A 12,066-nucleotide genomic window follows, 5' to 3' on the forward strand; every position below is an offset into this window, starting at 1 on the left:
TTATATGTTTTACATGCTTTTGTTTCAGTATATTGTATGCTTGATTTGGTAAATTAGATTACTCATGGCAGATCATATGAACGTTTTTGAAAATGATGTTGAGGTCAACGATGATGATGAAGTCGTCTTGAAAAATATGAAATTGGAAAATGCAAAGATAACAGTGTAGTTTGCCATAAATCACATTGTTATTTGTGTTGCTACGATGCAACTCATGCAAATTCATAGTAATAATGAGAATCTTAGGAGAACTGTGGTAGACAATGGGAATGGAGATAATTCACAATTAGATCCAGAGCATGCGAACCTGACATCTGAGCTACTTGTAGTAAACGTTGTAGATAGTGAAAAGTGATAGAATTTGCAATTAGATCCAATGCATGCCAACCCAAAATATGGTGTAAATAAGTTATTAGACATTTAAAAATTGTGCTAAAGTTGACATTTTCAAAATTTGGAGCTCACTGTTGAATTGGGGTAACATTTATCCTAAGAAATTATAGCCCTAATGTGGTGGCGGGTAGATGTCACATATATGAAAAAGATCAAAACAAAAGATGAACTTTGCAAATGAGATTTTTTTTATCATACAAACTAAACTAACAAAAAAATGAATCCTATATGTCACTGCTATGCAATGACATCATAAACTAGTATAATGTAATGTTATTAAAATTAATATTGTACGAGTCCTAGGGGGAAACTCAATTGGTAATTGAAGTAATGTGAAATCTATGAAAACTGAGAGATTCAATGTTCAAATCCCCTAGTTGTGACCTGGTTTACGGAGAGGAGGACATGTCATAGACTCCTAGAGTTTTATTAGTAGTTACATGTCAGGTGGGCTACTAAGTTACTCTGGGGTAAAATAATAATAATAAATAAAAATAAAAATCAATATTGTAAGGGATATTATTAAGAAAAGAACTAATATTATTAATAACTTTAATAACTATATATTATATTAGTAAGGATGAAAAAGTATAATTAGTAGAGATAATAAATAAGTAAAATGGTATGCTAAAAATATATATTTGAATTATATTTTTGTTGTAAAGTTATATTTGATATTTTTATTAATAATAGTTAGCTTAATGTATTAATATTATTATTTATAACATATAGCTAACAATATTTTTTTATGTAGCATTTAATAATATTAGGTTAATAATTTTTAATTTAATGTTATTACAAGATAATATTAGGAAAGGTATTATTATTATAATAGTCTCAAGGGTTAGATTATATGGTCAAGTTCCCGTCGTTAAAGCACCTTGCTAATGGGGGGTCACAGGGTCAATTCTCCTCAACACTCTTGGGGATAGGCTCTCCTAATGAGATAGTGGGAAGTGATCCCTTTGGGTGGACATGCATGGATAGTTTCCATGGATGTAGCAGAGACCGATATCTATAATCCGTGAACCACACAAAATAAATATTAGGAAAGGTATTATATGTAGGGACCAACCCTATAATTTTATTTTATTTTTAAATACTAAAAATACAACCATAAGAAAATAGCATTAGGAGCCCAAAAATTATTAAGAATTATAAAAAAATTTCCTGAATTTCACTTCATTGAACATATCATCTAATTTACATGTTATTAACTAAACCATAATGAAGTCATACAAAAGAATATTATAACAACATAGGTACCTTTCAAACAAGATTCAAACTTGACTTGCTGTTAATTTCCCTCCTTTGTTATCGGTTTCCTCCAAGTGTGAATGTTGACATGCTTAATCTGAATGTAATGACCCACCGGTTGACATCCCAACCTACTCCTTGGGTACTCTCCTTCCTCGTGGACCCTTGAGTTGAAATGGGGTTATACAATGGAGGGATGTATTAGCTGGTAGAGGAGAGCACTCTTTGGCTCAAGAGTCCCCTCTCTAAAGTCCTCTACCTCACCAAACTCACTATAGTTGGTAGTCACTACTTTGACATAGTCTCATCCATCCAAAATAGGGTAAAGAAAAGTCTCCTCTCCCATTGCTTGCCCATTCTTTTATAGGAGTCCTCATAGGTGACACTTGGCATTTCATGCATAATTAATTATTGTTGATAATCCAATAGTTTTATTATTCGCTCACCGATGTGTCACTCTCTCATCAAGGATCTCCAAAATTGTTTACTTAAATTTTAATTTAAAACTAATATTTATCCTCACCTCAACAAGATTCCTATTTCTTCTCCTAGGTGTCTCTTGATCCCCCTTTTTACTCCTTAATTTGTGTTCATTACTAAAGTCAACTGATAATTCAAGATTTGATCCCCTATCTACTCCTTAATTTAACTAAAGTTATCTCTTAGATGGATATTCTTATGTTGGTTGATGCCACATGGATGTTCTCTAAATTTTTCTAAAATTTAATCTATGAATCATATTTTAATTCACCATCCTCTTCTCTTAATTAGGTTTAACTATTTTAGGATTAATATTTATCCTTACATTTATGTCACTCTTTCCCCCTTTTACCTAATTAAACTACATTATCTAGCTAATATTTTCCAACCTGGGAAGGGTAGAGTTTTTAAGGTAAAATATTTTATTTCTTCCTATAATCCTCTTAACCCAAGTTTTATTCTTAATTTAATTACCTCGTTTTCTAACATCATTTACCTTTGATGTGAATTTACTTGGTTTTCATATCTTTATTATATTTATTAATTTTTTTTTTTTTAATGATTCCAAGGGTGCCACGATTGGTTGTGCCCTTCAAGAACTTCCCTTGAAGTTCCAAGGGTGTCATGCCTAACAGTTTATTTGTGATGCCAAGGGAGCCAAGTTGGTCGTGCCCTTCAAGAAATTCCCTTGAAGTTCCAAGGGTGCCACACCACTTTCCCTTCAAGCATTCAGTGGCTACAAGGGGAAAGTATAGGTGCAACGACAAAGACCACTATCATTTCTTATGTTTCCTACTATAGTGAGACTAATGGTGTCGAGAATCAAGGAATCCACCTTGATGCATGCCCCTATTAGGTCCCTATAATACTAGTGATTCCCCCATTACTATTGTCGTTGTATCCCTTATTGTTATTTTTGTGCCCCTATTGTCCCCATATTGTTATTGTGCCCCATAGAATTCCTCTATTGTTATTTTTGTGCCTTTATATTATTATTGTTAGGTTGGCTTGGTTATATTGTGACCCCTTACACTCCTATATATAGAAAGGAGGTTTTGTCATCTGAATCATCCAAGAATTGTTCATTTGTGTAATACAAAGGAGGTTTCCCCATCGAAGAGGCTCAATTCTAAGGTGTTTATCTTTCTTTTCTATCTTTTTGTGAGCTGGTTTCAAAACATTTGGTATCAGAGCTTTGGATTCTAGGGTTTCGCTGCTCCAAACAGGTCATCGTTGAATTTTCGCTATAACTCTTTTTCTCCGATGTTTCAAAAGCTAAAAAAAAACCCATTTGAGATGAAATCACGCTGAATCTTGGCTCTGAATTTCAGATCCTGTGTCACTATATTTTCAGAGATATAATCTGAGAGAGTTAGGGTTTTTGCAAACCCCCGAATTACATTCCAAACATGTCACCTTGGGAAAATTGTCATAACTTTCGCTCTGAGCATCAGATTGAATTTTCATAAGAAGTTACAAAAATAGGATGGACTATAGTTTTTTTGGTATCATTTTCAAAACCTAAGGTTGAAACAGTGACCCGTGGCACGTCGTACAATGTTTCTCTCTTGAATTAGTCTATACTCAAGTCATCGTGGGATATTTGGCATAACTCTTCATTGGAGAATCCAATATTGATCAGACTTACGGGGTTAGAAACATTACTCAGAGGGTTACCACAAAAAGAAATTTTAGACCTAGGAGATCCAAAATTACAGAGATACATCAGATTCAATATCAAGCTCCTACAAAGTGAAAAAAAGTGTGTAGTTTTTTTTAAATTTTTGCATAATCTTTGTTTGAAAATTAGTTTGAAGGAATTCAAAGGGCATAGTGAAGCATTATTATTGGTAATTGATGCCCGAAGAAAGAAAATGGAAACACCTAGTAAACAACTTGAAATCTCTAGCATGACTCATGAAGAAGAGGAAGAAATGCAACATGATATATCAAAACTACGAGACCAAGTGCAACAAATTTCACTCGCACAAAAAGTAACAGAAAATAAGATGGATGGTTTAAAGAAAGACGTAGAAGCTAAGATGGATGGTTTAAAGAAAGGCGTAGAAGCTAATATGGACAACATGGAAGCTAAGATGGATGACGTGGAAGCTAAGATGGATGATTTAAAGAAAGGCATGGAAGATTTGCACACAAATTTGAAGATAGATTTGACAAAGTTTCTACAATAAATGCTTACTAATGGCGAAAGGGTAGGAAAGGGAACTCATGATGAGAACAACATAAATGTTAATCATGATTTCATAGACTCTAATGTTGGATTGAAGAACCACCATGTTCCAAAGATTGATATGAGGAAGTTTGATGGCAAGGATCCCAGAACATGGATACTACAGATGGAGCAATTTTTCGATCTCCATAATGTGAAAAACACACAAAAGGTACACATTGAAACTATATATTTGGAACCAAATCAGTTTGTATGGTATCTAGTGGGCTCCAGTATTGCAGCATTATGGGCTCCAGTATTGCAGCAATAATGCTGCAACTCCTGGTACTCCCTTCTTTACTCTTATCAACCCGGTAGTTCGTAACAAACTTGGAAGCGACGGTGTTGTATGCACAAGTACTAGCTCTTGCCGCAGCTGTCACTTGGTCAGCTGGCACAAGTCCGCTAGGGGCTCAAGCCAACTTCTATGAGCTCTTAGAAGAATCTTTGTAACTGATGGATGGAAGCTAACTCAAAGGACGCTGATCTACTTGCAGAAAGAAACTGAAAACCAAAGAGTAACATAAACCCTAGCAAACCCTAATTCTACCAGCTAGTCCTACTGATGCATAGGAGAGGATGCAAACTATTGAAAAAGATGCCATTACTTCTACAAAGGTAAAATGCACATGCCTATGCTATCTCTATCTGAAGAACACATCTTTTTGTATTTTTGATTAAGTTATCAGAATTATCATACATGTGCTTTTAACTGGCTTTTTACTGTGCAGGGGTGGATCAAGGGAGGGGAATGCTTGGAAAAGGTTGGGAAGGTGCAGAGAAGGTCTAAGGAGTCCCTAACACCCTTCCAGAGAGTTTCACAAAGTTTGGCTATCCAGCAACCTCACTTGTGAGCTTCTACAGGAAGTCTGCAGGGGTTCTACAGGATGTTTCAGGGATTTCTACAGGATGTTCAGAAATTTCTACAGGATGTTCTAAAATTGGATTTTAGAGGATGGGTGAGTGAAAGAGGATGCATGAATGGATAGAGAGGTAGGGTAGGGGTCTGAGATGGCCCGGTGACTGATGGATGAAATGATGAGAGGGTGTGGACAACTCACTTGGCTTAAAGGAGGCGAAGGTAAAGGAAGAGCAAGAAGGTAGGGTTACGTGGATAGAAGAGTAGTTGTGAGACGAGGAAGCTAACTAGGAGATGGAGCAGCTAGCCTGGATGAAGCTTAGGTGGATGAGAGAAAGATGGATATGCCCTGCACGGTGTGTACTTAACTGAATTAACCAAATCCTGCATACAATCAAAATCTTAGCTAATCTATCCTAACTGTCAACGAAACAAATGAACAACAGCTTTATTTCCAAAGAGAACCATGTACAACACTTTAATCAAAGAAACATCTAAAAAGGTCTGAACGCGTGACTAACTTCTACAAATGAAGACATTACACCAAAGATTGCATGGCCAAGCAAACTAGCGTTTTTGTTGGGCAGCACTGTTTCTACAATTCCAGCCCCTGATCCAATAAGGGAGAGGTGAAACTGAGAGTGCAGGCAACCCTTTTCTGGAGCTTTATCAATTCTTATCTTATCAATCTATTCTACACATCTGAAGCAATTCTATTCCTCAACAATGACCTATTTAACCAACACAACTAAATCTTGCTCAACAAAACTTCGTTTCAAATGCAAAAAAAAAGGAAAATCACAGTGCTTAAAGGAAAGATAACAATACAAAGGAGGAGGCCCTAGGCTCTCAGGTTGGGCCCAACCCCGAGAGCTATGGCTCCTATAAAAAACTCAGAGCTGATATCAAATCTGACTGCTTCCCATTATCAAAAAATAATCATAAGTCAAGAGTTATGCCAATAATGGCTACAAAAGAACAAAATAGAGCTAGCAACCTGTAGTGCAGAATATGCAAGAGTTTTTCAAAAGTCCTTTTCGAAGGCTGAGGCCTTAACATTTATACACCACGAGGCCCTAGCTGGCCTCCTAAATCTATGGGACTTGGCTACCCAAACTGTGAGTGAACAGCTCCTTCCAAGAAATCTGTTTGGTTGCCTTCTAGATCCGGTTTTGGTGGCCTTTGGAGCTCGGAGTTGGGGGTGAAGATCCCGAGGGAGGCTATTTAATGCCATAGACAACTCCCCTACGAATCCTCAACCCAAGCTTGGTTGTCTCCTAGCCCATGTCTACTCGGTTTTGCTCCAACATGTGTCAAAAAATCCTGAAATGAGCACGTGTTAGCCACCTAGGAATAGTGACTACCCTTATTCATACAAATGACATAAACATACTAAAAAATAATGCATAAGTTATGAAAAATTAAGGATTGAACAAGGGTAGTTAGGCCAAATGAGCCCAAAATGTTACCAAATTTGGGGCTCATCATCAACCCCTTGCTAAAATGATTGCTCATCCCTGAGCAACTAATCCAGCTCCTCGTCCTTCATTGCTTTAACCGCCACTCTCACATCCCAGGCTTCTGAAGTAGTATCCTCCTCACTGTCATGGAACCCGGCCTTCTTTTCCACCTCTTCCCATTGCTTATGCTCTTCTTTTTCTCTGCTTCCTTCTACCAATCCCAAAAGCAAAGGTGGGCTTAGCTTGAGGCCGATCCAGCTGGCCTAGAGGTTTTGCATTGACTTCTTGTAGAGAGGTACCCATACTGGGCCCTCCCTCATTCTAGTTGGAGTGTGATACTCCCTGATTTTGAGGCTGTGGGACAATGTGTTCCACCTTCGAGTGCAAGCATGAACACAATTGTCCCCTAATAATTGCTCCATATCCTCAAAATGTGTTATAGCCTGAGCCTGCTGATCCATGTATTTTAGTAAACCCTGAGGGTTGGTTGCTAGGTGTTGGTGGGCAGATATCAATGCAGTGGGGTCCCCTGGCTCTGCTCTAATTAACAGTGGTTCATGTAACTCTCGGTTCATAACATCTTTGACCTCTGTTGCTCTCTTTTCTTCATGGTTTAACCATGAGGTAAATGCCATCAGCTGCATATCTCCCACAACTGTGTTGGGATCCCATGAAGTTACATTAGGAAGGGCCAAATTATGGAGGTAGAACTCTGATAGCTTGGCCTTGTCCTCTGTGGAGCTGTTGTTGCATAAATCTGTGAACTGCTGGGGGTTTTGGATCTGGGAGATACCCCTCTGTGCTAATGCATTAATTTGGAATTGCAGCCACTGGTCCCGTAGGTATAGGCCATAAGATTTGGCCGGCTGCCTACATTGTAGAGCATCCATAGCCCAACTGGCCATGCAGGCCAGTTGTGCCTCTTTTTCTTGCAACTGTTGTTTGAGAGCTTGTATCTCTATGTTTGCTTGCAATTCCCTTTCCTGTAGATGTTGGTTTAGTTCCTCAAGACCAGCTTGCATTCCTTCTTTGCCTTGAGGTTTTGTTGTAGTGTCCTCTGATGCTGTGCCTCTTTCTTTCCTCTGTTCCTGTAGCTGCAGTTTGAGCTTCTCATTCTCTTCCTGTAGAAATACTCGCTGGCAGTTTCCCACGTGTTTTGCCATAGCTAATTCCCTTCTTGCCTCCTTGAGTTGTGCCTCCAAGGGGCCTATATCTGCTACTCCTTTAGATTTATCTATCCTCATCCATGTGTGGGTCCGCACTCTTTCTTCTTCCAATGCAAAGAAAAGCGGCGCCGTGAATTTTTGTGGAATAATTTTCCCAGCCTCCAAAAAGTTATAATAAGTGCTCAAGCTGGGCTGGGGGCTAGGCTTCATAATGTGTTCTACCTCTTCTTCCCTTTGTGGTGAGGTGGCTGCCTCCCCCTCCATTCTTTCGGTCTCCTTGAGCCTGGCTAATGTTTCCTGTAGAACTGCTTCAACATCCTGTAGAGGGGTTTTTGAAGCTGACCTTTCCATTCTCTCCCTCCAGGTAGTTGTCTTGGGGCTCCCCCACTCATAAGTGATTGATAATTTGGAGGGGGACTTCTCCTTTGGCGAGGTAGGGGTGTCTTCGATGGTAATTGGGTCTTTAGATGGAGGTTGGGGCCTGCCGGTTTTAATTCTTACACTTCTCCTTGCTTTGAAATACAGAGGAGTCTCTCTTTTGCGTTTCTCCTTTGGCTTGGGAGAAGTACTTAGGGTGGCCAGCACAGCTGCTACCTCTTGAGCAAGAATTTCGGTCGTCTTCTCCTTCTGTTTTCTTTTCTCAGGACTTCCTGTAGAAAGCCCTGTAGTGGCTGATTTCTGGCTTCCTGTAGAAGTCATTTTTAACTTTCCTGTAGAAACATATGGCACCGTTTTAGCCTATTTGGCTGAGGGTGCTTTTTCTTTCAATTTTGCTGAGGCTGCCTTAGAGGTGCCCTCACTGACATGGACTTTTTCAGTCCTTTCCACCCTGCTCTATAGTCATTTCTCCCTGGGTGTTAGTGTGGTTTTTTCACCCTCTGTTTTGGTAGCTTGGTTTTTCTCTTGTTTTCCCTTGTGTTCTTTATTTGGTGCTTTGGCCATGTTTTCTTGGCCTTTTTCTTTCTTCTCTGTTTGAATTGGTTCCTTCTCCTCACTGCTGGAGGAGGTGAGCTCCTCGGCCAACACTCGGATGTCATCATCTTTAGTCAAATTTTGAAAGGTTTCCCAGGAGAGAGGGACGGTGTACGTGTGGAGTGCATCTTCCACGAGGAGCTTAATGAGCCCATGATGGGCTATCTGGTCTGGCATTCCCTCTCTCAATTTAGTGGCACACTCAGTCATGGACTGCAGGAGGAAGTAAGGAATGCTCAACTTTTTCTCTGAGGGTAGGTCCATTTGGTGCCTAAGTTCTGTGAGCAGCCGGAAATGATATCCATACACAATGTTGAATCGCCCCTCGCACGTGATATACTTCATAATTTGGAGGCTGACCTCACTCCAGAACGGTTGTAGGCTGGTTCTTCGAACTCCATTCTTGTCTTCTGAGAATTGCTCCTCTGGCAAAAAGAACTCCTTCTTAGCCTTCTGGCCCAGTTTTCTCTCCTCCTTATCCCAAGGTACCCCCATCAGTAGATCAGTGACTCTGCTAATGAACTGTGGGGTGAGTCTGAGGGTCAAACCTCTGAAGTTGACAACAGCCAACGTTTTTTACTTTGGCTGCAAGGATCATAGGAATTCTTCTGCAACCTCGTCATCATGACCTTGAAGCTTGTCACAGAATGACATCCACCGTGCACGAGAAAACGGGTCCACCACCTCAGGGGTTTCTCGTAACTTCTTTGAGTCTGTAGGCTCTTTCCTAATGAACCCACCCGACATGGTAAAAGCTTGCTGTGTTGGCCTAAGCTTGCTTGCGCGTATAAAAAAATGGATCTTTGGGATTTCCTTAGACAGAGCCCAAAGTTACGCCTCTATTATGCACACAGTTTATAAATTCACGACTGTCTACAGGTGAGCCTTGACAGTGGCTCAATTATGAACCAAACCCTGGAGAAAATCCCGCATACACACTATGACGACAATTCTCATGCAGAAATAAGAAGACGCTTGCAAATTCATGCACAGACTGTAATTTACGGTTTTCTACCCCTTTAATACGTCGACTTCACCACCTTTCGAACCAATTGCATGGGAGGACTATGTTCAGGCTTACCTCATTCCAGAATTGCCACCTTTGACGTGAACAGTTTAATTTCCTCCGTAACGTTGAGCTTCCTATAGCGCAGCTTCCTGTAGAAGTCGTGCACGGGTTCTGGGGAGCGCTTCAGTGGTTCTGGGCCTTCTGTGCAACAACAGGACGTTTGAACAGGCCGAGAACTCGGAGTAACAGCCTTCAGGAAATTGCGGATGCGTACTCGGCTGCAAAGTGGTTGAGAATAAATGAGTGTAGTGCACCATACGTGATCTAGCCGGTGGATTTGAATCTCTACGGAACTCGTGGCGCGGGGGTGAGCTTTCCCCGTCGGCCCGTTGGCCGAAGTCACCTGCTATCATTCCACTGCATGTCTACCTGACCGCTGAATCATTCCTTGCATATCTACCGTCGCCACTCCTGTTAGGTCGCCGCTTCTCTCCGACTGGACGCTTCCCACGTGTCCATTTCCTGTCTCGTTGACACACCCAAAGCTTTTCGGATCGGACGAGGCCATCAGGCTGGTTGTGGTGGCCAGTTGAATGGCTACCCGACTTGCTCAACCCATTCATTTTCATATTTACACACATTTTAGAGTATTGTTCATGTAATTTGATGAAACAGGGTGAGGCACTTACCTGTACGGCCGTGGACGTTATTTTTCTCATGCTTCAGGACGAGGGTGACGGATTCGCTTGCTGCCGCTTCGTGCACAAGCACGAGAGCTCCTTTTCGCTGACTACTATTGGTTACGAGACCGGTTGCCTGGCTGTGGATGGTGCATGTGCCAACTCATGAGTTTTAGGTATCTTCATGGTGTGTGCTCTAGCCGGATCAACTGCTACAGGATTCCTGTAGGACATCTTGTAGTCGTTTCTCCTCCTAGGGTGCATGCCAAAATGGTGGAGTCACGTTCACGGTTGCAGGGTCCTCGGATTGCTTTGACAGGTAGCGCATTGGGCCTTTGCATGCTTTATTTTCCATTTGAAAATTATTTCTTCTGAGAGTCCAACGTTCTGGTATGACTGTGTAGGTATTTCAAGCGTATGGCAGCAATGGTGGTGGAAGGAGGCGACAGCAGTGGGTGATGGAGAAAAACATTGGTTGCATGCCTCCTTATTGGACTTCGGGCTTCAAATTCTTCTACATAGTCGGTCCTGGCCCATCCCAAGATTCTACAGGAAGTTTCCTATAGAAATACAGAACTTCATGTAGAAAGTCCTGTAGCTTCCTGTAGGAGGCTAAACTATGACCAGATCGTGCCCAAACCTTGGAAGAGCTGAGTGTTTCTGGAGGGAGTGCTGGTGAGGTCACCTGGTAGCATGGTGGGGACCCTTGTCCTTGAGTTGAGAGGCCTCCTTTTTTGCATGGAATTCCTGCAACCTGCATTAATTTCCAAAGCCTGAGCCTGTTTTTCTGTTTCTGCCTCCTTCTTTTTTTTTTTTTTTTTTTTGAGGAGACAGCAGGGGTGCCTCAATGAGGTTTTCACCCCTACTATCTGCCTTGGGCGCCTCAGAGAGGTTTTCACCCAAGGGTCCCCCTTTTTTTCTTTTTTTTTATTAGAGAGACAGCAGGGGCGCCTCAATGAGGTTTTCACCCCTACCATCTGCCTTGGGAGCCTCAGAAAGGTTTTCACCCAAGGATCTTTTTATTATGATTTTTTTCCTTCTTCTTCTTTTTTTTTTTTTTGATGCTCAAGGTATGCCCAAAACAGAGGCAGAACCCTTCTCTATGACCAGCACTGATTTTTCCACCGTTTTGATGAACTCTTGCCTCGAAAGAGGTTTCCTGTAGATCTTTAGTCGATGCCCATTGATGAGCATGGGGATGGCTTCCTCATCAATGGTCCGAATAAGAACAGACCCATTATCATTACACTTCTCCACTGCATATGGTCCTAGCCATCTTGTCCTCAGCTTCCCCTTGAAATCCTTATGTCTGGAATCATACAACAGCACCCAATCTCCTAGTTGGAATTGCTTGTCATTGAGGTGCCGGTCATGCCATATCTGCCTCTGAAGTTGAACCACTTCTGAGTGGAGAAGGGCCTGCATTCTGTGTTCATCTAGCCCATTCAGCTGCAATAACCTTTCTTGTTGGGCATAGCTGAGATCTAGGTCCAGCTGGGCTGCCATCCTCAATGTGTTGTACTTGAACTCAATTGACAGCAAAGCTCTCTTCCCATAGAC

The sequence above is a fragment of the Pinus tabuliformis genome, chromosome J (genome assembly GCF_031772625.1).
Source record: "Pinus tabuliformis cultivar Carrire ecotype Pingquan chromosome J, CPIR1, whole genome shotgun sequence".
Classification (NCBI taxonomy): Eukaryota; Viridiplantae; Streptophyta; class Pinopsida; order Pinales; family Pinaceae; genus Pinus; species Pinus tabuliformis.